At 38.7% G+C, this 25,539-nt stretch overlaps 1 long non-coding RNA gene across 4 annotated transcripts in view; it reads left to right on the forward strand.

The window, feature by feature from the left end:
• The window catches only part of LOC131812696 (uncharacterized), a 362,864-nt gene that overhangs the window by 79,104 nt on the left and 258,221 nt on the right, over window positions 1-25,539 (forward strand). For 3 of the 4 annotated variants that reach the window (XR_009346443.1, XR_009346442.1, XR_009346444.1), the window contains exon 2: window positions 17,737-17,806. This is a non-coding gene — a long non-coding RNA (uncharacterized LOC131812696). Of the gene's footprint in view, window positions 1-2,421; window positions 2,456-17,736; window positions 17,807-25,539 lie in introns of those variants that run through there. The other variant, XR_009346441.1, reaches the window with a different exon arrangement.

The following is a 25,539-nucleotide window of genomic DNA, read 5'->3' on the forward strand; positions in this document are numbered from 1 at the left end:
GATCATATGGTTTTTATCCTTTTTCTTGTTGCTACACCTTGTGGTGTATCAAATTGATTGATTTGCAAATATTGAGCTACTCTTGCAACCCAGGAATAAATCCCACTTGATCATGGTGAATGAGTTTTTTAGTGTATTGCTGGATTCAGTTTGTTAATATTTTGTTGAGGATTTTTTGCATCTATGTTCATCAGAGATATTGGCCTGTAGTTCTCTTTTTTAGTGGTGACTTTATCTTGTTTTGGTATCAGTGTAATGTTGTCCTCATAAAGTGAATTTGGAAATTTTCTTTCCTCTTCTATTTTTTGTAATAGTTTGAGAAGAATAGGTCGTGGTAAAATTCATCTGTGAAAACATCTGGTCTTGGACTTTTGTTTGTTAGGAATTTTTCTTTTTTGGGGAATTTTTTGATTACCAATTCAATGTTACTGCTGGAAATCAGTTTGCTCAAATTGTCTATTCTTCTGGATTCAGTTTTGGAGGGCTATATGTTTTTAGGAATTTATCCATTTCTTCTAGGCTGTCCAATTTGTTGGCACATAGTTTTTCAGGATATTCTCTTAAAATCCTTTTTATTTCTGTGGCATCAGTTGATATTTCTCCTCTTTCATTTCTGAATTTGTTTATTTGAGCCCACTTGCTTGTTTGCTTCCTTCCATTCTTTTTCTTTTCTTTCTTTCTTTATTTCTTCTTCTTCTTCTTCTTTTTTTTTTTGATGAGTCTAGCTAAAGGTTTATCAATTTTGTTGATTTTTTCAAAGACTCAGCTCCTGTTTTCACTGACCCCTTCTATTGTTTCTTTAGTTTCTTTTTTTCCCCTCCTATTCTAATCTGTATTATTTTCTTTCTTCTACTCGTTTTGGGTTTTGTTTTTTCTTGTTGTGGCTCCTTCAGGTACAAGGTTCAGGTTATTTAGATGTAAGTTTCTTTGAAAATTTTCTTGCTTGTTGAGGTAGGACTGTATTGTTATAAACTTCCCTCCTAGAACAGCTTTTATTGCATCCCAAGGATTTTGGACCTTTGAGTTTTCATTTTAATTCGTCTCCATTTTTTTTAAAATTTCCTCTTTGATTTCTTGTTTGAGCCATTCATTGTTTAGTGGGATGTTATTTAATCTCCATGTATTTTTTTTTTTAAAGATTTTATTTATTTGAGACAGTGCATACAAGCAGGGAGAAGGACAGAGGGAGAGGGAGAAGAGACCCTACTGAGCAGGAAGCCTGACATGGGGCTCGATCCCAGGGCCCTAAGATCATGACCTGAGCCAAAGGCAAATGCTTAGCTGACTTAGCCACCCAGGTACCCCAGCCTCTATGTATTTGTGTTCTTTCCAGATTTTTTTTTCCTGTGGTTTATTTCTAGCTTCATAATGTTGTGATTGAAAAAGATGCATGGTATGAATTTAGTCTTTTTGAGTTTGTTGAGACTTGCTTTTTGGCCTAACATGTGATCTATTCTGGAGAATGTTCCATGTGTACTTGAAAAGAATTGTATACTACTGTTGTATGATGGAATGTTCTCGCTCTATCTGTTAGATCCATCTGGTCCAATGTAGCATTCAAAGCCACTGTTTCCTTATTGATTTTTTGTTTGAATGAACTATGGATTGATCTAAGCAAGTGTTAAAGTCCTTACTATTATGGTAATTCTGTCAGTTACTTCCTTCATGTTTGTTAATAGGTGCTTTATGTATTTGGGTGCTCCTGTGTTGGGTGCATATTTACAATTGTTTTATCTCCTTGTTGGATTGTTCCCTTTATGATTATGTAGTGTCCTTCTTTTGTCTCTTCTTATCTTCTTTGTTTTAAAGTCATTTTGTCCAATATAAATGTTGCTATCTTGGTTTTGTATATACTTCCATGTATACTGTTTCCTGCCCCAGATTTGGGAATTTTTTAGCTATTATTTCTTCAAATACATTTTCTGTCTCCCTTTCTCTCTCTTCTCCTTTGTGGATTCCTATAATGTGAATGTTTTTACATTTGATGGTGTTACTGAGTTCTCTTAATCTATTCTCTCTTTCTCTCTTTTTAATTAATCTTTTTCTTTCTCCAATTCAGCTTGATTGCTTTCTATTACTCTGTTGTTCAGGTTGCTGATCCATTATTCTGCTTCCAGTAGTCTATTACTTATTCCCATTACTGTATTTTTGATTTCCACTATTGAGTTCTTCATCTCTGATTTTTTTTGTTTTTTGTTTTTTTTTCTTAAGAGACAGAGAGAATGAGGGTGGGGGGAGGGGCAGAAGGAGAGGGAGAGAGAGAATCTCAAGTAGACTCCTCACTGAACATGGAGCCTGACATGGGGCTTGGTCTCACAACCCTGAGATCACGACCTAAACCAAAACCAAGAGTCAGATGCTTAACAGACTGAGCCACTCAAGTACCTCTGATTGATTCTTTTTTATGTTTTCTTTCTCTTTGTCTCACTGAAGTCCTCCATTCTTCTCAAGTCCAGTGAGTATGTTATGACCATTACTTTAAATTCTATATCAGACATATTTCTTACCTCTGTTTCCTTCAGCTTTCTTGTTGTGATTTTTATCCTATTCTTTCATTTGGAATATATTCCTCTGTCTCTTCATTTTGTCTAACTCTCTGTGTCGTTTTGTGTGTTAGGAAAGTCAGCAACATCCCTGCTTTTGCAAGTAGTGGCCTTATGGTGAAGAGGTCCTGTGGTGGCCTGTAGTGCAGTATCCCCTGTTCACCAGAACCTGGTGCTTCAGGGGTCTCGTGTGTGTGTTATATGCACCCTACTATTGTGGCTGAGCTGCATTTGCCTTCAGTCCAGTCTTCTACAATGGCTTTATTTGCCTGTTATGGATGGTGTTTGGTCCCTGTGTTGTTAATGGGCATCTGGGTTGACCTTGGGCTTCAGTTGGGTTAGACCAACTGTTTTCCAGAACTGTGGTTGCACCAACCTGCAGAGTGCTCTCACTGTGTTGTCCCATGGGAGACTTTCATTGGTGGGTGGGGTCTGTTGTCAGACTGGATGTCTGCCCCCAGCTCACTGGTGGAGCCACATTCAAACTGATGTGAGTGGTTATCTTCCCCTTCCCTGGGGCAGGAACCACTTTGGAATGGTGCTGGCTCCTACTGCAGCTGCTTGCACACTGCCATACTTGTGGATCCACTTTGGATAGATTCCTGCCAAGGGCATAGCAGATGGGGCCATTTTCAGAAGAGAACAGGAGTAGGCTACATGATGTTAGCAAGATTTGTGCAGGTCTGGTGTGGGAGACCTGTTCCTACTTTGGAAAACTGAGGGTAGGTTGGATAAAACCTCAATATAGAAGTCTGACCAGTCACAGTTCATATCCAGACTCTTATCTGTGGCGTGAAAAGGACACATTTTTAATCTATATAAACCTCAGTCTATTTATCTTTAAAGTGGGGGATCATAATACTTCCATGTTCATATTAGTTTGAAGTTTAAAAGAGATATGAAATTGAGATATAAATTTATTATGAATTTAATGGCTATAAATTGGTTAACACAATGGTTGGCGCGTGATGAAGTGCTTAGTAAAATGGTAGCTACATCCACATACAGGAATAGACTGCCCAGAGAGATTGTGGAATTTCTAGGTTAAGTACAACTCTCAAGAGCATAAACTTTGCCTTGATATTCTACATAGTCTCCTTGACCATGAGTCCTTCTTTTTTTTCTTTTTCCAGTATAGTTCTATTATATTATACTTTAAAAAATATTTTATTTATTTGTCTGAAAGAAAAAGCACAAGCAGAGGGGAGGGACAGAAGGAGAGGGAGAAGCAGACTTCCTGCTGATCATGGAGCCTGATGAGGGCTTGATCCCAGGACCCTAAGATCATGGGAGTTGCTTAACTAAGCCACCAGAGAATTATATTATTCTTAACACCAGTAGTCAGAAATGTATGTTTTCTTCTAGCATGGATAAGCCACAGTTCTAAATAGAAATAGGTGAGTTTTCTGCCTGTTTCCCTTTACCTGATGCTCTTTAATAGTATGTTAGTAGAATTTTTGGCTGCAGCATCATATCGAGGCAGATTCCTTTAAGGAATTTCTGTGTCCTTTCCCTGTGTAGGTATGGTGTCCTGATAGAGGTTTGAGGGTAGCTTTTCCTCCTCAGTTGCATAAATATGTACTTTATATACATTGAAACCTCTTTGTCCCTTTCCTGCTCACTCACTGACATTTGCCATTATTTGATACAGTAGGCCTGACTTGTATGTTTCAAAAATATTTATGGTGCAAGAACCTCCCTTCTGGCCTTTTTTTTCCCCCTCAGGAAGACCAAGAGAAAAGATTCATTTACCCAATTTGCTATCTGATCTTTTGATAAGTGTACCTATTTTAGACCCTGATCATTAAATTGTTATTCAGATTCTTCAGCCCAGTTTTTTAAAAAAAGTATCATAAAAAGTGTTTTATTGCCTTTGGAGTCCTTTTCAAAGTCTTTCTCAAATTATATTTGGTCTAGTTTTCAGTTTTATAGCTAACCTGCAATGTTTGTTAGCTTCCTTGTTTCCTTATATGGACTACTTTTCTATTATTAAAAACTGACTTAAAAAAAATCCCTGTAATTGCTCTTTTGGCCATCAGTCAGACAGGTGGGGTTTTGTTTGTTTGGTCTTGGAAGAATTTTAATTAAAAAAAAATTTTAAAAATTATTGCCTTCCCGGGCTCCTGGCAAGCGGCGGAGCAACCGCGCACAAAATCAGGACTTTTAAAAGTCTGTTCCGCGGAGGGACATCGCTCCAGAGGCTAAACCGGAGCGAAGCCCACGCGGGGTCAGCGTGGCCTCAGGTCCCGCAGGGTCACAGAAGGATCGGGGGTGTCTGAGTGTCGCAGAGCTTGCGGGTATTGGAACGGGAAAGCCGGCTACAGAGACAGAGCCGACAGTAAGCTCGCAGCTCGGTGTTACCTTGAACCGGTTGCAGGCTCGGTGAGCTCGGAGCGCGGCCGGAGGTCAGGCAGACGGGAGTAACTGGGCGCTGTTCTCTGAGGGCGCACTGAGGAGTGGGGCCCTGGGCTCTCGGCTCCTCCGGGCCGGAGACCAGGAGGCCGCCATTTGTATTCCCGTCCTCTGGAACTCTACGGAAAGCGCTCAGGGAACAAAAGCTCCTGAAAGCAAACCCGAGCGGATTACTCACCCCGGCCCCGGGTAAGGGCGGTGTAATTCCGCCTGGGGCAAAGACACTTGAGAATCACTACAACAGGCCCCTCCCCCAGAAGATCAACAAGAAATCCAGCCGAGACCAAGTTCACCTACCAAGGAGTGCGGTTTCAATACCAAGGAGAGCAGCAGAATTCCAGAGGAGGAGAAAGCCAAGCACGGAACTCATGGCTTTTTTCCTGTGATTTTTTTTAGTCTTGCAGTTAATTTAATTTTTTCTTTTTCATTTTTTTTTTTTTTTTCTCGCCTTCGGGTAAAATTTTTTTTTTTTTTTAACTGTTACCTTTTTCTTTTTTAACGATTTTTTACTAGTTTATCTAATATATATATATATTTTTTTACATTTTTCTTAGGTGTTTTCTTTTTTAAAAAAAATTCTTTTCTTTTTTTTTTTTTTTTTTTTTTTTTTTTTTTCTTTTTTCTTTCTTCCTTTTTGAACCTCTTTTTATCCCCTTTCTCCCCACTCACGATTTTGGATCTCTTCTAATTTGGCTAAAGCATATTTTCCTGGGGTTGTTGCCACCCTTTTAGTATTTTACTTGCCCCTTCATTTACTCTTATCTGGACAAAATGACAAGACGTAAAAATTCACCACAAAAAAAAGAACAAGAGGCAGTACCGAAGGCTAGGGACCTAATCAATACAGACATCGGTAATATGTCAGATCTAGAGTTCAGAATGACAATTCTCAAGGTTCTAGCCGGGCTCGAAAAAGGCATGGAAGATATTAGAGAAACCCTCTCGAGAGATATAAAAGCCCTTTCTGGAGAAATAAAAGAACTAAAATCTAACCAAGTTGAAATCAAAAAAGCTATTAATGAGGTGCAATCAAAAATGGAGGCTCTCACTGCTAGGATAAATGAGGCAGAAGAAAGAATTAGTGATATAGAAGACCAAATGACAGAGAATAAAGAAGCTGATCAAAAGAGGGACAAACAGCTACTGGACCACGAGGGGAGAATTCGAGAAATAAGTGACACCATAAGACGAAACAACATTAGAATAATTGGGATTCCAGAAGAAGAAGAAAGTGAGAGGGGAGCAGAAGGTATACTGGAGAGAATTATTGGGGAGAATTTCCCCAATATGGCAAAGGGAACAAGCATCAAAATTCAGGAGGTTCAGAGAATGCCCCTCAAAATAAATAAGAATAGGCCCACACCCCGTCACATAATAGTAAAATTTACAAGTCTCAATGACAAAGAGAAAATCCTGAAAGCAGCCCGGGAAAAGAAGTCTGTAACATACAATGGTAAAAATATTAGATTGGCAGCTGACTTATCCACAGAGACCTGGCAGGCCAGAAAGAGCTGGCATGATATTTTCAGAGCACTAAACGAGAAAAACATGCAGCCAAGAATACTATATCCAGCTAGGCTATCATTGAAAATAGAAGGAGAGATTAAAAGCTTCCAGGACAAACAACAACTGAAAGAATTTGCAAATACCAAACCAGCTCTACAGGAAATATTGAAAGGGGTCCTCTAAGCAAAGAGAGAGCCTACAAGTGGTAGATCAGAAAGGAACAGAGACCATATACAGTAACAGTCACCTTACAGGCAATACAATGGCACTAAATTCATATCTCTCAATAGTTACCCTGAATGTGAATGGGCTAAATGCCCCTGTCAAAAGACACAGGGTATCAGAATGGATAAAAAAACAAAACCCATCTATATGTTGCCTCCAAGAAACACATTTTAAGCCCGAAGACACCTCCAGATTTAAAGTGAGGGGGTGGAAAAGAATTTACCATGCTAATGGACATCAGAAGAAAGCAGGAGTGGCAATCCTTATATCAGATCAATTAGATTTTAAGCCAAAGACTGTAATAAGAGATGAGGAAGGACACTATATCATACTCAAAGGGTCTGTCCAACAAGAAGATTTAACAATTTTAAATATCTATGCCCCCAACGTGGGAGCAGCCAACTATATAAACCAATTAATAACAAAATCAAAGAAACACATAAACAACAATACAATAATAGTAGGGGACTTTAATATTCCCCTCACTGAAATGGACAGGTCATCCAAGCAAAAGATCAGCAAGGAAATAAAGGCCTTAAATGACACACTGGACCAGATGGACATCACAGATATATTCAGAATATTTCATCCCAAAGCAACAGAATACACATTCTTCTCTAGTGCACATGGAACATTCTCCAGAATAGATCACATCCTCGGTCCTAAATCAGGACTCAACCGGTATCAAAAGATTGGGATCATTCCCTGCATATTTTCAGACCACAATGCTCTAAAGCTAGAACTCAACCACAAAAGGAAGTTTGGAAAGAACCCAAATACATGGAGACTAAACAGTATCCTTCTAAAGAATGAATGGGTCAACCGGGAAATTAAAGAAGAATTGAAAAAAATCATGGAAACAAATGATAATGAAAATACAACGGTTCAAAATCTGTGGGACACAACAAAGGCAGTCCTGAGAGGAAAATATATAGCGGTACAAGCCTTTCTCAAGAAACAAGAAAGGTCTCAGGTACACAACCTAACCCTACACCTAAAGGAGCTGGAGAAGGAACAAGAAAGAAACCCTAAGCCCAGCAGGAGAAGAGAAATCATAAAGATCAGAGCAGAAATCAATGAAATAGAAACCAAAAAAACAATAGAACAAATCAACGAAACTAGGAGCTGGTTCTTTGAAAGAATTAATAAAATTGATAAACCCCTGGCCCGACTTATCAAAAAGAAAAGAGAAAGGACCCAAATAAATAAAATCATGAATGAAAGAGGAGAGATCACAACTAACACCAAGGAAATACAAACTATTATAAGAACATACTATGAGCAACTCTACGGCAATAAATTTGACAATCTGGAAGAAATGGATGCATTCCTAGAAACATATAAACTACCACAACTGAACCAGGAAGAAATAGAAAGCCTGAACAGACCCATAACCAGTAAGGAGATTGAAACAGTCATTAAAAATCTCCAAACAAACAAAAGCCCAGGGCCAGACGGCTTCCCGGGGGAATTCTACCAAACATTTAAAGAAGAACTAATTCCTATTCTCCTGAAACTGTTCCAAAAAATAGAAATGGAAGGAAAACTTCCAAACTCATTTTATGAGGCCAGCATCACCTTGATCCCAAAACCAGACAAGGATCCCACCAAAAAAGAGAGCTATAGACCGATATCCTTGATGAACACAGATGCGAAAATACTCAACAAAATACTAGCCAATCGGATTCAACAGTACATTAAAAAGATTATTCACCACGACCAAGTGGGATTTATTCCAGGGCTGCAAGGTTGGTTCAACATCCGCAAATCAGTCAATGTGATACAACACATCAATAAAAGTAAGAACAAGAACCATATGATACTCTCAATAGATGCTGAAAAAGCATTTGACAAAGTACAACATCCCTTCCTGATCAAAACTCTTCAAAGTGTAGGGATAGAGGGCACATACCTCAATATCATCAAAGCCATCTATGAAAAACCCACCGCAAATATCATTCTCAATGGAGAAAAACTGAAAGCTTTTCCGCTAAGGTCAGGAACACGGCAGGGATGTCCATTATCACCACTGCTATTCAACATCGTACTAGAGGTCCTAGCCTCAGCAATCAGACAACAAAAGGAAATTAAAGGCATCCAAATCGGCAAAGAAGAAGTCAAATTATCACTCTTCGCAGATGATATGATACTCTATGTGGAAAACCCAAAAGACTCCACTCCAAAACTGCTAGAACTTATACAGGAATTCAGTAAAGTGTCAGGATATAAAATCAATGCACAGAAATCAGTTGCATTTCTCTACACCAACAGCAAGACAGAAGAAAGAGATATTAAGGAGTCAATCCCATTTACAATTGCATCCAAAACCATAAGATACCTAGGAATAAACCTAACCAAAGAGACACAGAATCTATACTCAGAAAACTATAAAGTACTCATGAAAGAAATTGAGGAAGACACAAAGAAATGGAAAAATGTTCCATGCTCCTGGATTGGAAGAATAAATATTGTGAAAATGTCTATGCTACCTAAAGCAATCTACACATTTAATGCAATTCCTATCAAAGTACCATCCATCTTTTTCAAAGAAATGGAACAAATAATTCTAAAATTTATATGGAACCAGAAAAGACCTCGAATAGCCAAAGGGATATTGAAAAAGAAAGCCAACGTTGGTGGCATCACAATTCCGGACTTCAAGCTCTATTACAAAGCTGTCATCATCAAGACAGCATGGTACTGGCACAAAAACAGACACATAGATCAATGGAACAGAATAGAGAGCCCAGAAATAGACCCTCAAATCTATGGTCAACTAATCTTCGACAAAGCAGGAAAGAATGTCCAATGGAAAAAAGACAGCCTTTTCAATAAATGGTGCTGGGAAAATTGGACAGCCACATGCAGAAAAATGAAATTGGACCATTCCCTTACACCACACACAAAAATAGACTCAAAATGGATGAAGGACCTCAATGTACGAAAGGAATCCATCAAAATCCTTGAGGAGAACACGGGCAGCAACCTCTTCGACCTCTGCCGCAGCAACATCTTCCTAGGAACAACGCCAAAGGCAAGGGAAGCAAGGGAAAAAATGAACTACTGGGATTTCATCAAGATCAAAAGCTTTTGCACAGCAAAGGAAACAGTTAACAAAATCAAAAGACAACTGACAGAATGGGAGAAGATATTTGCAAACGACATATCAGATAAAGGACTAGTGTCCAGAATCTATAAAGAACTTAGCAAACTCAACACCCAAAGAACAAATAATCCAATCAAGAAATGGGCAGAAGACATGAACAGACATTTCTGCAAAGAAGACATCCAGATGGCCAACAGACACATGAAAAAGTGCTCCATATCACTTGGCATCAGGGAAATACAAATCAAAACCACAATGAGATATCACCTCACACCAGTCAGAATGGCTAAAATCAACAAGTCAGGAAATGACAGATGCTGGCGAGGATGCGGAGAAAGGGGAACCCTCCTCCACTGTTGGTGGGAATGCAAGCTGGTGCAGCCACTCTGGAAAACAGCATGGAGGTTCCTCAAAATGTTGAAAATAGAACTGCCCTATGACCCAGCAATTGCACTATTGGGTATTTACCCTAAAGATACAAATGTAGTGATCCAAAGGGACACATGCACCCGAATGTTTATAGCAGCAATGTCCACAATAGCCAAACTATGGAAAGAACCTAGATGTCCATCAACAGATGAATGGATCAAGAAGATGTGGTATATATACACAATGGAATACTATGCAGCCATCAAAAGAAATGAAATCTTGCCATTTGCAACAACATGGATGGAACTAGAGCGTATCATGCTTAGCGAAATAAGTCAAGCAGAGAAAGACAACTATCATATGATCTCCCTGATATGAGGAAGTGGTGATGCAACATGGAGGCTTAAGTGGGTAGAAGAATAAATGAAACAAGATGGGATTGGGAGGGAGACAAACCATAAGTGACTCTTAATCTCACAAAACAAACTGAGGGTTGCCGGGGGGAGGGGGTTGGGGAGAAGGGGGTGGGATTATGGACATTGGGGAGGGTATGTGATTTGGTGAGTGCTGTGAAGTGTGTAAACCTGGTGATTCACAGACCTGGGGATAAAAATATATGTATATAAAAAATATATGTTTATAAAAAATAAAAAAAAAATAAAAAAAAAAATAAAGTTTTAAAAAAAAAAAAAAAAAAATTATTGCCTTCCCAATGCTATTTACAATTACAATTTTGTTTTTGGCCTCTGATGAAATATTGGAAAAAAGTCTCCAAGCTTCTATTTTATTTTCATGCTTTCAATTCTTTCTCTCTCTACCTGACGCCTGCATTCGCTTATGTTGCAACCAGTGGAAACGATACCAAATGAGGGATTGTAGCCTGAAGTTCTAGTGCTGGGACAGCTTCAAAGTTACTGTGCCACTTTGGTTAGGTCACTTGACTGCGTGGCTTCCAGTTTCCTCATCTGTGAAATGAAGGGAGTTTGTTCATTTACTCAACAAGTATTTGTTAGGCAAATATTAAATTGTAGGCTTGTGCTAGATGCTGGACCATCTGCAGTGAACAATAAAAGTCAAGGGGCCCCCTCTCCTGGGATATATATTCTAGCGCCATTAAATGATATAAACTCCAAGGCCTTTTGTGGTTTATGACACTGTGTATGACACTTCACTTAGCTCCAATTATCTTCTGAGCAGAATAGAAAAAAAAATGCAATATGTCTGAAGTTTGTTTTTGGCTTTTGAGGATTCCTTTGGCTTAAAACAAATACCTTACAGTTTGTTCTATAAGATGTTCCATGGGAACAAGTGTGAGATGCTCTTTCTGAAAAGGATTTAGGTTAAAGCTGCATACTATAGCCTCCTCTTAAAGTAAATCTTAGAACACCTTTGGAAATACACTTCAGAGCTCTGCTTTTTAAAGTACACTTTTTAAAGAAGGAATTACTGGAATAATTAAGACTGACCTTTATTTAGATTTAAGAGTCAACATCAGTAAAAGAGGAAATGAAAGTTTCTTGGTTGTTGCCAGTATGCTAATACTTATTGAGCTATAAAAGTACATTCAGCTCTGGACTATAAAGCTCTTTGTTGGATATTAGTAATAATGATAAATAAGTATAAATAGGAGTGTGTAAATTTTATTATTTGGCTGACAATCTAGTATGTGACTTTATCTTGGAAAAATAATGGATTGATAAACTTTTTAAAAAAAAATTCCAATATAATTAACATGGGTTGGTAAACTTCTAAACTTACTTGCCAATGGATTTTTAGTGTTGCAGGAACTACTACAACAAAATTCCTTAAGAGAATATTTAAACCAAGTCTCTTCTCTTCCCTTTGTACCCTTCATTTATTTATCTATTTGATTTATTTATATTATTACTAAAATATAATGTATTATTTGCCCCAGGGGTACAGGTCTGTGAATCATCAGGCTTACACATTTCATAGCACTCACCATAGCACATACCCTCCCCAATGTCCATCCTTCATACCTCTTTTAATCTAAAGTGGGCTATTTGTTGGAATGATTGATGTCAGGTATTAAGAAAAGGTTGGAATTATAGTGAGGTAATTTTGGAATTATCAGAATGGAGCTATCCGAAAGGATTGTTTGTTATAGGTGATAGCTGTCAGGAAAAATATAAGAGAATGAAAGATGTAAGCAAAGAGACAGAAAATAACTGATGAGTTGGTGAAAAATCCAGAAAACATCTTGCATGAAAATCAATTCATAACAGGGATTTGCTTGATTTTGTAGGAAGAGATTAAATAGTAAATGTAAATTTTTGCCTGTTTTTCAAATTCTGCCTTATCCAGGATAATAACTCTTATTTCAACTCTGAATGATCACACTTATATTTTTTCTGTTCATGCATTTATGTAAATTTTATTGATATCATGGTTCTAATATAATTTGTCTCCTTAGATTAATCTTCTAAAACTTCAGGAACAATAATCAGAGTTACTGCATGGAAGTAGAGTCCAGTATTCTAAAAATGCTCATACATAAACCTCATTATACATACAGAGATAACCATAAAAAATAGAAAGTAGCACCAAAGGAAAAAGGAGGTAAAGATATATTAAGTTTTCAGAGGAAGGTAAGAATATTTCTAAATTGGAGGAAAGGGGAAAAATTTGTGTGTAAGATTTATACTGGTCTTAAAAGATAGTCAAATCTGGGCACCCAAAGATATAGGGAACACTTCCAATGTGGAAGGAATAGTAAAACTATAGAGTAGGAATTATATTTACCTGGAGCTAACTGAACTTTGGTTCTTCAGTTTTCTCTAGTTCCTAGTTTCATCTGTAAAAACTGGAATAATAACACCAAAAACCTTGCTGTGTGGTTGTTGTGAGGGACAGTCAAGTGGACATTTCTAGCTAAGTTTCTGGCAAAGAGTAGATGCTTGGACAGAAATCCTCCCTTCATTTTTAATGTAACTGTGGAGGACGTTTGACTCCAGCCTGAAGAGTCTGGGGGAGGTTTAATCCTGCCTTTGCTCTTTACTAGTTTCATGACCTTGGGCAAGTTATTTAACTTCACTCAGTCTCAGTTTTCTCATCTCTAAAATGGACGTAATAGTACCAATTTCATAGTTGATGTAAGGAGCAAAAGAGTTAGTTTATGTTAAGAACTTAGATATGGCACAAAGTATGTCATTGTTAAATATTGTTATTATTTTTCATAGGTTTTGAGGAGTGAATGGAGGCTTTTGAGTCAGGGGATGGAGGAGAGTGACTCAATTTTTTCTTTGCAAAAGTCAACATGTTGCTGGTTTATGAATAGGAATTGGGTGGTGAAGAATTAGGGAGAGACCCAAAGGGATGAAGACTAGTTAAGGGATTATTAAACACTCTGGATCAGAGACACTGGGAACCTGCTGATTAATGGTGGTAGCAGGAATGGAGAGGGGTCACTTAGCCTAGAGACATACTTTTCAAACTTCATTGTATGAATCATTGGGGATCTTATAAAAATGCAGGTTCTGGTTTGGTATGTTTGAGTGGGGCCTGTGATGTTGCATTTATAACAAGATCCCAAGTGGTACCGATGACGCTGGCCCAAGGAGTACACTGAATAGCAAGGAATTTGAAGACAGGATTCATAGGAACTGACAGTTGGTTGGTCATGGAGACAAGAGGGACAGTGAGTTTTAAACAGAAGGAGCTTAATTGGGGAGGAAAATGATGAACTCAGATCAACACACCAAGCTTGATATCCTGAAATTGAAGTTTTAGGAGGGAGAATGGTATAATGCCAAAGGGTAGATTTATTGTCAGAAGACCTGGAGTAAATCCTGGCACCAACAAATATAAGAAGGATGACTTTGGACTTCAGCTCTTCTTCGTCTGTAAACGGGAGACCACAGTGACTATTTCAAAGGATTGTTGCAGAGATGAATGGAGATACTTTGTAATGAAAACTTCTCACGTGGTGGCCAGCCCATAGAAGGCACTTACTGAGTAAAAATTAAATTTATAGGCTATGGAATTTATGGCCTAATCCGGCTCCTGACAAGGCTGGTTTGGGTTTTAACACATACGTTTTTCCTGCAATGTACATACTGATACTTCAAATCATACGGTAATTTGGCAGCCTTCTGAACTTTATGTTTTCTAAGTATGCGTTAGCTGACATAATTTCAAGGGACTTGAATGCCAGGATTGGCAGCAGTTCCACCAGCGCTCCATCTATCAGAAAACAGCAATTGTCAGATTCTTCCTTTTAAGGCACTTCTCCAGGAATAACTGTCTGAATCAAAGAGGAAAATATCTGGTCAAACTCATTTATAATCACAGTCCAATAATGGTAAATGGCAGGCTGTGGCATAAATCTGTGGACTTTCACTTACATTTCCAACCAGAGGCAGCATTATTGATGATTGAAGAATTAGCTCTTCAGAGCTTATCTACAACCTTGAGTTGGATATTTTAGACTGGTGGAAAGTAAATATTTTTCCCTTAAACTTAATCTGAACTTTCAAAATTGTCCTTGTATCTGTCCCTACACATAACTCAATCAGTGAGATTTTAGGGATAAGGCTAAACTGAAGTGAGTAAGTAAATTTATGATAACGAAGAATTTATAGCACATATTTTATTCTGCAAGTCTTAAAAAATAACTATTTATAATATTAACAAACTGTGGTTATAGTATTTATGTTGCTGGACTATTCAAGAAGAAGTTATTTTATCTCTTGCTTCATAAAAGAGATCAGAAAGAAGAAAATTCCAAGCCATATTGTCAAGATATTATCTCAAATATAACAAGAGATCAGGTCATCCAAAGACTCATTTTAGTTACAGTTCTTCTAAAAACAACATATCCTTTACAAAAATTAAATTACATAAACTATTCTGGAATATTTTGTGCTCGACCTCAGGGACACCAGCCATATGGATTTGTGACTTTATCTTTGGTGTTACTTCAGTACAAGGAAATTCAAAATCATATGCATGGAGTGAGTACTAAACCAATCATCTCAATTTCAACTCTGTATCTCTGCATTTTGTTGTCTCCAGTGTTCTCCATAGCCAGACTTCATTATTTTCGTCAACTCTAAAAAAAGTCCAGTCTTTCAAGACTGAAAGGAGCTCCAGAAGAAAATCTTTGCTGACAGAAATATTTTGATCTTGCTTGAGTAGTTGGCTGAAGTCCTTGCCAACCTATTTACCTTAATTAACTCCACAGGTATGGTTCCCTCAAGATGAACTCTAAGTGTAGTTGACTCTAGGTTCAAAAAGGGAAACTCTCTAGCTCCTGAAATTAGAGAACCATTAAGGCTCTTAGAGACTTCCTCAAAATAACATCAAATTTCTTCTTAAATTGAAAGACTTAAGGCTCACTCGAATTGCTTTCTTGCATAGGGAGCTAACGAGCTTTAGGTAACAACTATTTTCTACAGATAATGACTATAAAAATATTTGTTGAACGAGTCAATTCTATTACCTCTTTTATCTCTTCCAAAGAATAATTTTGTGAAACTTTTATCTAGAGATGTTATTTTTTTCTCCCATAAAATTTCCTTCCTGTTATCTAACCATTATGCATCTAGTCATCTGAAAGAGAAATCTGGGAGTTATCCTGGAGTCCTCCCTGCCCACCTCATCTCCATTCACTTCCTGACACCTGCTGACTCTTGCTTTCTGGTTGTATGCTGTCCCTTTCTCGCTTAGTCCCTCCTGGCACTGTGCTAGCCCAGGCCCCTGCATTTCTCTCTGAGCCTTTATAATAGCATCTTAAGGACTTTCTCTCTCTCCAGTTATGGCCTCCTCCAATTTACCCTTCAGACTGCCCTCGGAGTGATATACTTAAAATCCAAATTCAATCAGATAATTTCCCCTCAGTGGCTCTCATTCATAGTGAGAATAAAATAAAACAAATAAAAATACAATGAAAAAAATCCAAACTCCCTGACACAAAATTCAAGGCCTCCCATGACCTGGTTTGTATGAGCCTCTCCGGTTTATTTTTTTAGTTACCATTCAGTTCACACTCAGCAGGTGTCTCAGCCTTGGCACTACTGACCGTTTGGGGCCAGATAATTCTTTGTTGTGGTAGGGCTATCCTGTGCCATTTTAAGATGTTTAGCAGCATCCCTAGCCTCTACCCACTAGAAGCCAGTGGTACTCCCATCTCCTGGGTATGACAACTCAAAATAGCTCCATTGCTAATTGTTCCCCGGGAACAAAATTGCTCCCTGGTTTGTAGATAGGAGTTGGATGGTGAATCACAAACTGTACATATTAGGTTATGTAGTACCTCTCTTCCTTGATTTTTTTTTTTTTGTTGTTGTTATTGTTATTTGTTCCTGGAAACCTTTTTTCCTTCTTTGTCTAATGTAGGTAGAGAGGAAAATATCCTCTTTGCTCCTTTGCTCTAACTTCTTTGTTTGCTTGAAAAGGAGGGACTGATTGCTAATTGGATTCCAGGACAATAACTGGGCCACAGGTATAATAATTTCTTTTCTTTTCTTTTCTTTTTTTTTTTTTTTTTTGCAAGGACCACATATTGTATAACCCGTTCTTCAATTAAAAAAAAAAAAAAATTCAGGGCACCCGCATGGCTCAGCTGGTTAAGCAACTGCCTTCAGCTCAGGTCATGATCCTGGAGTCCCGGGAATGAGTCCCGCAATCGAGTCCTGCATTGGGCTCTCAGCTCCACGGGGAGTCTGCTTCTCCCTCTGACCTTCTATCCTCTCATGCTCTCTCTGACTCTCTTTCTCAAATAAATAAATAAACAAATAAATAAATAAATACATCTTAAAATAAAATCAACCAGTCAATACATGAATCCATGCTTGCAAAAATTAAAACATTATAGAATACAGAATTAAAAATGAAAGCTTTCCAGGGTCAAAGTATTATACTTAAAAAAAAAAAAAACCCAAAGATTTGATACAAGCTGTCCCAACATTTTCACCAACAGATATCCTTTGGCCTTTGGGGTTTCAGGATTGTGTATAAAAAATTGAGGTTAGATTAGCTGACCAAAACATGGGACTTTGTGATGCTTGCTAGGATTATTGGAGCCTATAATTCACATTTTAGGTCTACCTGCCTCAAAGAAAGCAACCTCTTTTCTTTCTTTCCTTCTTCTTACCTATCTTCCTTCCTTCCTTCCTTTCTTTTGAGAGAGAACAAGCACGCATGGGCAAGCAGTAGGAGAGTGGAAGAGCAAAAGGAGAGGAAGAGAGAGAATCTTAAGCAGGCTCCATGACCCTAAGATCATGATCTGAGCCAAAATCAAGAGTTAAACACTTAAGTGACTGAGCCATGGAGCTGCCCCTCAAAGAAGGAAATTTCAACAAAGCTTCTATAGTCCATACTCATCTTTCATATTACTGTCCCTTCTCAAAATCCCTACAGCTAGTTTCCCTTCCATCCCCATAAAAATCTACAATGCATGATAATCAGAGCTATTATTAAGAAAGAGAGACCTTTGACATTTTATGGGGTATGATGTTACTAAACATCAGTCCATAGCCAAGCCTCAGAGATCCTTCTTCACAAAGTCAAGTGTCTTAGGATCTATCTCTGTTTTTTGTTTGTTTGTTTTGCCAGCTCCGGTCGCGATGAGTGTCAGGTGCTGCCTGGGGTAGAAACCAGTGACTACAAAGCTGCAAAGGAAAAGGTAAGATGATGCATCCAGATATTCAAGATTTTGACAGTTGAGGATTTCCCCTCATGGTCATATAGATTCAGTATCTAGTGTCCACACTTAAATTCCAAGTTATGTAAATTCTTATAGCAGATGGAGGAAAAGATGTCTGTTCACGCCTATGTCCTAACTACTAAGCAGGGCTTCAAAACAAACTAGGTAAAGAGGAAATACCTGCATCGGTTCTTTCTTAAGATAACAAAAACATGCCTGATGGTGGGGGAAATGGAGTTATTTTCATAAAGGTTTCCAGTGATGGGAGCAAACAAAGGGTGAGAGAATTCCTTTCTACACAAGTTTCATTCTAGACCCCCCCATCCTTAAACAGAGAATTTAAAAATAGCCCTTTCCCCTAATTCTGTTGATTCTTCTTCTTCTAAAGTCCTCCTCACCATTTAGGATCCCACAGGAGATCAGTAAGGATAGTAGGGTGAAGTGGTCCTAGTAGTGGAACCAAGGATGGTGGAGTAAACTGGAAAAATGCTTTAAAAACTCTAATTGAGACAAACCTGACTACAAAATTGTGTCTGTGCTATGATTACAACTGCAAAAATTCTGTCTGCATATGGACAGGGACTAAAAGGGAGCATGAAAAAAATGTAAACAGTTTGGTTTGTAGGATGGCAGGATTTTGGGTGGATTTTTCTTTCTTTTATTTTGAGTTTTGTCAATGTTTTTGTAATGTTTTGTAATAAACAATACTATAAAAGAAGCAGCTGAACCTGCTGACTAATTATTGTTAGAAAGAGCAGCTTAGCATCAACTCTATCAGAGCTGAAAATGCTGCTTTTGGCATATGCGTCTTGACATCAGATAATACAGATAACATATTAACCGAGAAGTCAACTCCACTGGTCGGTAGGAGCATTTCCTCCTTCCTCCCCTGCCCTCTTCATTCCCTCCCTCCTCCCTTTCTTTCTTCCTCCCTATGCTAACTCCTTGGGACAGACATAGGAGATTACCAGATATTGGTTCAACTGGGTCCACAAGGATGTTGTTTCGTTTAGTTGTTATTTTATTTTACTTTAAAAAATAGTTGAAATGATTGATTGGTTATACCTGCTTTAAGAACAGCCTTGGACCAAATCATCTTCTGCAATAACATGGTCCTCAAAAGGACCTCAGTGTCCTCCAAAGAGTGTCTAAGTGTGTGATTGGATTCAAGCTCCATTTGGAAGGACATTCTGTTGTCCCTGTCACCTGCAGGAAACCCTGCAGCTTATCTTTGTGCAGAAATGGTACGGCAAGAATACAAGTTAGGTTCCTAAAAATTTGACAACAGAATGTCAGCCTCACTTCCTGCACATCTGGTGTTTAAAGCTTATGGATAATCAACAGCATAGACTATCGGCACTTCAGGCACTCGTCGGTAAATTCAATCCTGAAGCCACTTGTAACTGTGCACTTGCCAAAAACTCGCCTAGGACACATGATATTGGAAAGGAATAATTTAAAATAAATGGTCTCTCCATTCTCCTTCCAGGAACTCTGATCTCTGTTCTTGTCATTCATTGTGGTACTGGGAAGCAACATATTGGGGTTGGGCTACCTCTGTACCTGATAGAAATGCTTGCACTGGGTTAAAAATTCAGTGGTTGCAGACTTTGTGAGAATCAATACAAGAATTGTCCAGTGGAACAATGCTTTTGCATTTTTCAACAAATGTCATTGTTGAGGATGTTGTGCCTTATGTCACCTAAAATCTATTATTAAAATATATATGTGATAAATTCCTGTTGTGGAATTCACGACATGAGATTTTCTTTGCTTTTAACATGGGTTAGAGACCAGGCATTTCTCTTTGTGCCTTAGGTACCAGGGAACTCATGCTTTACCCCTAGGACTCCTCCACTGGAAGTTCCATACAGATTAGAGGAATTGATGAGCTCAGACAGCAGAGTTGGGCACAGCAGGAAGGTACCATTTGGTGTCCATTCAGTTGCTGTGTCTGTTATGGCTTAGGTTGGTACAGTCCTTCCAACTTTAATGATCTCATTAGGATTTTTTCTTCAAGAATCTGTTGTTCCTGAAGTGCTAGATTTTCATAAAGGAAGAAATGCATTTCATTTTCTATAAATATCAAAATTAATTACTCATCGTTATAACTATTCATTAAAATTCAAAATTAGATGAGAATGTTCTTCATAGGTTTTTTAAGCCTTGAAGAGATCCATTTTATTATAGCATCTACAGCTCTACTATTTAAGGAAATTATGACATAAGGTTCATAATCAAATTAAGCCAATACCTTTTGCCCAAATCCTAAGAAGAAATTAGTGAAAGATGGTGGATAGAACAGTAGAGTTGTTTTTGTAGGTCTGACCCCAGTATATCTAGTTGGGAAAAGACTCATTCATTCATTCATTCATTCATTCCTTCTGTCATCAGTATATGAGTCTAATATAGTCCAAGGACAATTTTAGGGGCTGAGGATATATCAGTAAATGGAACAGGCAGAACTCTCTGCCTTTACAGAGTTTCAATTCTAGTGTGGTGAGGGGGAAGACAGTCAATAATAACAAAAAAAAAATGCATGGTGTGACAGTTGGTGATAAGTGCTATGGGGAAAAGTCAAGTAGGTAAGGGAGAGATAGGGGGCACAGGGTGTGAGGGTGGAATTGCTATTTTAAATAGTGTGACCAGGTGGCATCTGAGCAGAGATTGGAAGGAGAGAGCTATGTGAGTCTCTCTGGGAAAAGTTTCCGTTGAGAGGGAACAGTTTGTGCAAAACCCCAAAGCAGGCGTGTGCTTGGCGTGTTCAAAGAAAGCAAGGAGACGGATGTGGCTGAAATGGAACACAGGAAGATGGTAGTTGGGAGCCCACTGAGGGAGGAGAAAGCCAGATCATGCAGGTCATTTTAAGGGGTTTTAATGAGGCAGGGAACACATGGAGGGTTTTGAGCAGAGGAGTAATAGGATCTGATATGTTTTAAAAACATCACTTGATTGCTTTGTGCAAAATAGACAGTAGGAAGATGTGGGACTTGGTCTGTAGGAGGGAGAATGGGGAGAAGTGGTCAGATTCTGGATCTATTTTGAAGGTAGAGCCATCAGGATTGGTGATTGATAGGATAGAAGTTGTGAAAAAAGATGAGGTTTTGGTCTGAGCAAGTATGTGAAGGAATGCAAAGGTTGGAGTTGCCATATCTTAGATGAGGACCACTGTGGGAGGAAGATCAGGACTTTGGTTTTGGACAGATTAAATCTGAGTTGTCCAAGTGCTGATGGTTTGATAACATAAATCTCAACTCAAAATTAATTCTACACTTACTATTTTATATAAACAATATACTATGATGTTATCAATTATTAATATACTTGTGGTACTACATTTTAAGAAGGACACTAGCAACAAGTTATATATATATATATATATATATATATATATATATACATATATATATATATGTATAGAGAGAGAGAGAGAGAGATATCTATACATCTATCTGCATCTGTGTCTCTTTTCATGCTTGGAGGGGTTCCTTGAAAAGATCTAGCAAATGAGTTTTCCCTCAGTGCTTACTTACAATCAGTACTCAGTCTTCCTATTCTACTGCCCAAATGAACCTTGATTTTGTTTTCTTTTTATTCACACAGCCTAAAATTCAGGCCCTTCGATCACTTCCTGTACTATTGCAACAACTTCCTAATTGGTGTCCTCACCTCTTCGTTTCAGTTCTCTCTCTCTCTCTCACTCTCTGTACACACACACATATACAGATGTACTCACATACATCAATCTACCTATCTATAGCTATATGTACGTATACATACATATGGCCAATTATCATTGTGGTAGCTGGATATGTAGATAATACATATTATATATCTATATTAGATAACAATATATTAATCTGGCTACTGCAATGTGTGTGTGTATATGTATGTACATATATATACATACCTATATATGTATATATACATATATACACACATACATATATAGGTATGTGTATGTATACATACATATGTGTATATACACACACAGATATATACCTATAATATAACAAATATGCATATTTACGTCTATACATTTATATATGTATATACACGCATGCACACGCACACACACACACACATATGCCCAGCCACCACAATGATACTCATTTTTAAAAAATTTATTTATTTATTTATTTTAGAAAGAGAGAGAGTGTGTACAAGTGGGGGAGGGGCAGAAGGAGAGGGAGAGAGAGAGAGAATCTCAAGCAGACTCCACGCTGAGCATGGAGCCCCACTTGGGGCTTAATCCCACAACCCTGAGATCATGATTTGGGCCACGCTTACCTGAATGAGCCACCTAGGCACCCTGTGATATATATATATATATATATATATATATATATATATATATATATTTAAGTTTTTACTCAATAAAAATATATCTATCTATGTATCTATATTTTTTTTGAGTAAAAACTTAACAATTTGTAGTAAAATATACACACCATGAAATGCCTATTTTAATCATTTTAACATGTGTCAGCATTCCTGTCCTTTTTAAGGCTGACTAACATTCCATTGTATGTATATACCATATCCTGTTTAGCCATTCATACATCAATGGAACCACAGTGATATTTATTATATATTAACCCCCTTGGAACCTTATAGTAACTTGTCCCCATTACTCTCAGGAGAAACCTAAAAGAATTTACTATGGTAAATTCTTACCCAGCAGCCTTCATGCTATTTCTCTCTCTCTACACGCTTCCCTTCAGTCATGCTACCTGACCTTACTACAATTCCTTTCACATCTGGATTTTCTGCCTAGCTTCTTCCTCTGCTTACAATGCCATTTTTTTTTTTCAGAACAAGCCCAGCTTGTACTTCAGGACTCAGCTTAAGACATCTGCTCCTCCAAGAAGATGTCCCCTTCTGGTCCAGTCTGGGATAGGTGTACAAATAGTGCTTCTAGAATCCCCTGGACTTCTCTCTACCATTGCATTTGTCACACTTAGAGCAAAGACAATGTCTTCTTTCCCATTTCATTCATGGGGCCCAACACATTCTGAGTGCACAATACAGTGTTCCCCCCTCCTATCCAGTGTCACTGTCCACAGATTCGGTTGACCCTTCCATGGTCAGCGGTCCACGGTGACTACAGAGGTAGGGAAGCAGATGCTCCCTCTTCTGACGTAGTGTGATGTCACCTCACACAATGATACAATGCCCATGTCATTCTCCTCATCTCACCGTGAGGACATTTTATTATTTCCCACACTCAAAGAAGGGTAAGTACCATGCAGTGAGATATTTGGAGAGGCAGACCACATTCACATAACTTTCATTACACTATATTGTTATTAGTATTCTATTTTACTATTACTATTTACTATTACTATTGTTAATCTCCTCCTGTGCCTAATTTACAAATTAAACTTTTTTTTTTAAAAGATTTTATTTATTTATTTGACAGAGAGAAATTACAAGTACACTGAGAGGCAGGCAGAGAGAGAGAGAGAAGGAAGCAGGCTCCCTGCTGAGCAGAGAGCCCGATGCGGGACTCGATCCCAGGACCCTGAGATCATGACCTGAGCCGAAGGCAGCGGCTTAACCCACTGAGCCACCCAGGTGCCCCCAAATTAAACTTTTAATCATAGGTACGTGTGTGTGTATATACATGTATCTATCTAGTTCCAGACTCGGGGATTTGAGCATTCATGGGGGATCTCTGAACAAATCCCCCAATAAGGGGGAAATGCACCTTTTTGTTGAACGGATAGATAGCGATGTACAAGTACCTGGAGTCTTGGAGGAGGTGGGCGTAGAGGCAGTGGGCGACGCAAGGGACTACTTCCAGACCCCTGAATGTGAAGGGCAAGCCTGTGCAGCTCTTGGAGTGCTGAGTCCCTCCCTGCCCCCAACATCACTCAGTGAGACACTTTATGCATGCAATATGGTGACCCAAGCTGTGCCGAGACTCGAGACTCGAGAGTCACATTCCCCAGCCCTCAGCTTTTAACCCTCCTGGTAGGAGTTTAGGTACTTTCAGCACAGTGTTAAACTTGTGTTCTTTTGGTAAATGATGCTTAAACCCTTCCCTTCTCAAATCTCCTCCCCACTATGAACTTGGAAATAAATTCATATGTTTAGGTCACTTAAACAAAAATGAGACTTTATTCTGTGAAGTAAGTGTTTAGTTTGTAAAAGGATCAATGGGCTATTTTGGATCAAATAACTGTGTTTTCTTTAGCCATTTAAAATGGTCTATTTTCATTTTTTAAGCCACTGCCTTGTGAAAGGACCTAAGAATATCCCCAACTTAGTGTTAGATCCCGTAATTACATTTTCTCATTTTGAAAGCAGTTATGCAGTCCTTACAATAGAGTCAACGCAGCTAAAAATAAACTCCAGGCAGTTCATATTAACTGGGTAATAATAACAGGCAACAAGGAGGCTCGGTGTCCAAATATGATGAAAACAGGAAGTTCATTACACAAGCTGTTCTTTCCTGATAGATCTGAATTCTTAAAGCCTTAACTCAAAAATAATCCCTTCAGGTTATAAATAAAAGCAGAGAATTGTCTCTTACTTGTGGCTTAATGGAGATAACACTGTAGCTAAATAAATCCACACAGTTATGGATTGAACGTAAGGCCAGGACGTCTGTTTGGGAAGTGGAAGGAATATGTTTATGGAGACCCCTCTCCCACAGAGGCACTGGACCCATGTGCTCAGGGGCTTACCTTTTCTCACCCTGGGCATAAGTTGCCAAGGAGATGATGCTTCACTTTGGTATGATGGTAGGAAAGCAGAAAGCCTTCAGGTGTGGAAAGGATTTTTATTTTTCCCTGGGGAGAAAACGGATGAAACGGAACAACCTCAGCTCCAAGTGTCTGCCAAGTAGTGTAAATTTCAGTCCCGGGTTTTCACAGCGTAAAGTGGGAATGATACCCAACTCCCTTTCTCTAGTGAGTGTCACTGGTAGTAAAGATTCAGATTTTCTTGATTAAAGCAAGGTGAGCGTGGAGGGAAAATTTAACTTATGTAACTGGGATGAACTCCACCATCTCACCTCTTGAAACCAAATCCCAGGCCCCCAGGGTGTTACTGGGAAGTATGATGAGGAATCCATGACTATGCTCCATCCATTCCTCTTTGAGAATCTCTCACTAGTTGGTTTTTTTTTTCCCAGCTTTTTATTTAATTTCCAGTTAGTTAACATAACAGTGCAGAATTGGTTTCAGGTGTAGAATTTAGGGATTCAAGCAGAATTTAGTGATGCATCACGTACACACAACAGCCAGTGCTCATCCCAACAAGCGCCCTCCTTAACCCCATCCCCCATCTAGCCCATCCCCCACCCATCTCCCTCCATCACTAGTTGTTTCAGCAGCCACCAGGAGGGTCACGCAGGCTCACACAGTATCCCATCCTGATTTCCTGTAATATGGTAGAGACCAGGCTGAAAGCATTGAGATGGGGAAGGGTATGGGGTAACGAGCAGGTGCCGGCCATAGAGTGGAAAGTGCACCCTGACCTGGTTCCACAGAGGTGGTTTTCGCTCCAGAGGCTGGGTCGGTGATGTCTGCTGGGTTTCCCTGGAACAAAAGAGCGCATCTGGGGGGTGCTCACCTTGTGAATGTCCACAAATCCACCAGCTAATTCTTGATCTACTCCTATGTGGGCTGCACTCACCCTTCAAGGGACCTTTGTTTCTTTCACCACATAGCAAACCTAGGACTATGTCCCAGGAAGGGGGTTTG

The sequence above is a fragment of the Mustela lutreola genome, chromosome 12 (assembly GCF_030435805.1).
Source record: "Mustela lutreola isolate mMusLut2 chromosome 12, mMusLut2.pri, whole genome shotgun sequence".
Taxonomy (NCBI): domain Eukaryota; kingdom Metazoa; phylum Chordata; class Mammalia; order Carnivora; family Mustelidae; genus Mustela; species Mustela lutreola.